Below are 4,227 nucleotides of genomic sequence, written 5' to 3'. Positions count from 1 at the left end.
GCAGAGAATCCCAGTGGAAAGAGGGGAACCGGCCAGGCAGAGACAGCAAGGGCGGTTCGTTGCTCCAGAGCCTTTACGTTCACCTTCCCACTCCTGGGCCAGACTACACTCAATCAAATGACCCACTGAAGAGATGAGTCTTCAGTAGAGACTTAAAGGTTGAGACCGAGTTTGCGTCTCTGACATGGGTAGGCAGACCGTTCCATAAAAATTGAGCTCTATAGGAGAAAGCCCTGCCTCCAGCTGTTTGCTTAGAAATTCTAGGGACAATTAGGAGGCCTGCGTCTTGTGACCGTAGCGTACGTGTAGGTATGTACGGCAGGACCAAATCAGAGAGATAGGTAGGAGCAAGCCCATGTAATGCTTTGTAGGTTAGCAGTAAAACCTTTAAATCAGCCCTTGCTTTGACAGGAAGCCAGTGTAGGGAGGCTAGCACTGGAGTAATATGATCACATTTTTTGGTTCTAGTCAGGATTCTAGCAGCCGTATTTAGCACTAACTGAAGTTTATTTAGTGCTTTATCCGGGTAGCCGGAAAGTAGAGCATTGCAGTAGTCTAACCTAGAAGTGACAAAAGCATGGATAAATTTTTCTGCATCATTTTTGGACAGAAAGTTTCTGATTTTTGCAATGTTACGTAGATGGAAAAAAGCTGTCCTTGAAATGGTCTTGATATGTTCTTCAAAAGAGAGATCAGGGTCCAGAGTAACGCCGAGGTCCTTCACAGTTTTATTTGAGACGACTGTACAACCATTAAGATTAATTGTCAGATTCAACAGAAGATCTCTTTGTTTCTTGGGACCTAGAACAAGCATCTCTGTTTTGTCCGAGTTTAAAAGTAGAAAGTTTGCAGCCATCCACTTCCTTATGTCTGAAACACATGCTTCTAGCAAGGGCAATTTTGGGGCTTCACCATGTTTCATTGAAATGCACAGCTGTGTGTCATCCGCATAGCAGTGAAAGTTAACATTATGTTTTCGAATAACATCCCCAAGAGGTAAAATATATAGTGAAAACAATAGTGGTCCTAAAACGGAACCTTGAGGAACACCGAAATTTACAGTTGATTTGTCAGAGGACAAACCATTCACAGAGACAAACTGATATCTTTCCGACAGATAAGATCTAAACCAGGCCAGAACTTGTCCGTGTAGACCAATTTGGGTTTCCAATCTCTCCAAAAGAATGTGGTGATCGATGGTATCAAAAGCAGCACTAAGGTCTAGGAGCACGAGGACAGATGCAGAGCCTCGGTCCGATGCCATTAAAAGGTCATTTACCACCTTCACAAGTGCAGTCTCAGTGCTATGATGGGGTCTAAAACCAGACTGAAGCATTTCGTATACATTGTTTGTCTTCAGGAAGGCAGTGAGTTGTTGCTCAACAGCCTTTTCTAAAATTTTCGAGAGGAATGGAAGATTCGATATAGGCTGATAGTTTTTTATATTTTCTGGGTCAAGGTTTGGCTTTTTCAAGAGAGGCTTTATTACTGCCACTTTTAGTGAGTTTGGTACACATCCGGTGGATAGAGAGTCGTTTATTATGTTCAACATAGGAGGGCCAAGCACACATATTCATTGCATTCATTTTTCGCTTCTAAAGTCTGTTATTTTGGAAAAATGTTTTTTTTTTACATCTCAAAATAGGATGCTGCCCCTTTAAGACAATTGTGTTCCATACAGATTTATAGCTGTCTACAGCAGGCTAGCCTTTAGCCAAAACAAACGCTAAAGTGTATTTTTGTAGGTTTATTCTTGCAGACTATGAACAGTAGCTGTCATATTGCTAGTATGTTCAATATTGAAGGTTTACTTTTGTAAATCACTTTCTCTAAAATAAATAAGCTTAGAGAGTAAATTGGTGCTTATTATTATTTTTTATTTTTTTACGTATGTATCAACTTCTGTACTGTACTTCCTCGAGAAGTTGTAACTCTCCGGAAGGTGCTTGAATGAACGGCCAATCATATTGCTCAAAGACGAACAGCATGACTTTTCTGCGTGTCGTCATCAATGGTAGACTGACACAAGAGCTAAATGTTGAACCGGAATGCAAAAAAAAAAATGCGCTGAGAAGTTACTGGCCCGGTAAATGATGTCTCGTCACATGTTTTCCAGCGGCTCTGTTGCATTTTAGCTTCCGTCCGGGTGGCACAGTGTTCAAAAGATTATAGGTTCAAATCACACTGATGCCTTGTCACATTACAAAATACATGTGTTTGCAAGTTTAATGCCTAAGGAAATGAATCTCCATGTGTCCTATTTGTGCTTGGATATGAAAAAAAGTTTACCCAAATAAGCTTGCAATATTATTGAAAACTTTATTAAAACACATTTCGAAAAAAAAAAACTACAATTTCCATTCTAAGAGCTCTAAAATAACCTCCCAGTGACACTTTCAAGGAATCAGAGTAAAACGTTCTCAGATCCTCCCTGCAACCTAAAACATAAAGGTTCCCAGAACAGAAGAAATGTTCACTTCTACTCTTAAAACAAAAAAAGAATAATCCCATTTTACAGGTAAGGAAACGTAGGCCTTCGTTCCCGCAACCAACGTCAAACCGAAAACATACATTCCCACAACTTTTAAGGAACCAAATGTGTTTGTTTAGTTTCTTCTTTGATAGTGTGCTCAACAATTTATCTCAGGCAAACTATTGGGCCTTTATTTATTGGCTGAAAAATGTATAGCTGATGCTCTCCTTCTCTCTTCTCATTGTCTTCTCCCTCCTCCCTGATGCTCTCCTTCTCTCTTCTCATTGTCTCCTCCCCTCTCCCTGATGCTCTCCCTCCTCATTGTCTCCTCCCCCCTCCCCTCTCCCTGATGCTCTCCCTTCTCATTCTCTCCCCCCTCCTCCCTGATGCTCTCCTTCACTCTTCTCATTCTCTCCTCTCCTCTCCCTGATGCTCTCAATCTCTCTTCTCATTGTCTCCTCCCCTCTCCTTGATGCTCTCCCTCCTCATTGTCTCCTCCCCCCTCCCCTCTCCCTCCTCATTCTCTCCTCCCTCCTCCCTGATGCTCTCCTTCACTCTTCTCATTCTCTCCTCGCTCCTCCCTGATGCTCTCAATCTCTCTTCTCATTGTCTCCTCCCCTCTCCCTGATGCTCTCCCTCCTCATTGTCTCCTCCCTCCTCCCCTCTCCCTGATGCTCTCCCTCTCCTCCCCTCTCCCTGATGCTCTCCCTCCTCGTTGTATCCTCCCTCCTCCCCTCTCCCTGATGCTCTCCCTTCTCATTGGCTCCTCCCCTTTCCCTGATGCTCTCCCCCTCTCTTCTCATTGTCTCATCCCCTCGCCCTGATGCTCTCAATCTCTCTTCTCATTGTCTCCTCCCCTCGCCCTGATGCTCTCAATCTCTCTTCTCATTGTCTCCTCCCTTCTCCCTGATGCTCTCAATCTCTCTTCTCATTGTCTCCTCCCCTCTCCCTGATGCTCTCCCTTCTCATTCTCTCCCCCCTCCTCCCTGATGCTCTCCATCTCTCTTCTCATTGTCTCCTCTCCTCGCCCTGATGCTCTCAATCTCTCTTCTCATTGTCTCCTCCCTTCTCCCTGATGCTCTCAATCTCTCTTCTCATTGTCTCCTCCCCTCTCCCTGATGCTCTCCCTCCTCATTGTCTCCTCCCCCCTCCCCTCTCCCTGATGCTCTCCCTTCTCATTCTCTCCCCCCTCCTCCCTGATGCTCTCCATCTCTCTTCTCATTGTCTCCTCTCCTCGCCCTGATGCTCTCAATCTCTCTTCTCATTGTCTCCTCCCTTCTCCCTGATGCTCTCAATCTCTCTTCTCATTGTCTCCTCCCCTCTCCCTGATGCTCTCCCTCCTCATTGTCTCCTCCCCCCTCCCCTCTCCCTGATGCTCTCCCTTCTCATTCTCTCCCCCCTCCTCCCTGATGCTCTCCTTCACTCTTCTCATTCTCTCCTCTCCTCTCCCTGATGCTCTCAATCTCTCTTCTCATTGTCTCCTCCCCTCCCCCTGATGCTCTCCCTCCTCATTGTCTCCTCCCCCCTCCCTGATGCTCTCCCTTCTCATTGGCTCCTCCCTCCTCCCTGACCCTCTCCCTTCTCATTGGCTCCTCCCCTTTCCCTGATGCTCTCCCTCTCTCTTCTCATTGTCTCATCCCTCCTCTCCCCCCCATCCCTCTCTACCCCCTCTTTCCCCCTTCCCCATCACTCTCCCCCCCCCCCCCCCCCCCCCCCCCCCCCCCCCTTTTCTCTTAGTCAATATTGGGATTTTG

Source organism: Oncorhynchus mykiss, chromosome 21 (assembly GCF_013265735.2).
Source record: "Oncorhynchus mykiss isolate Arlee chromosome 21, USDA_OmykA_1.1, whole genome shotgun sequence".
Classification (NCBI taxonomy): domain Eukaryota; kingdom Metazoa; phylum Chordata; class Actinopteri; order Salmoniformes; family Salmonidae; genus Oncorhynchus; species Oncorhynchus mykiss.
This window is presented reverse-complemented; position numbering follows the sequence as displayed.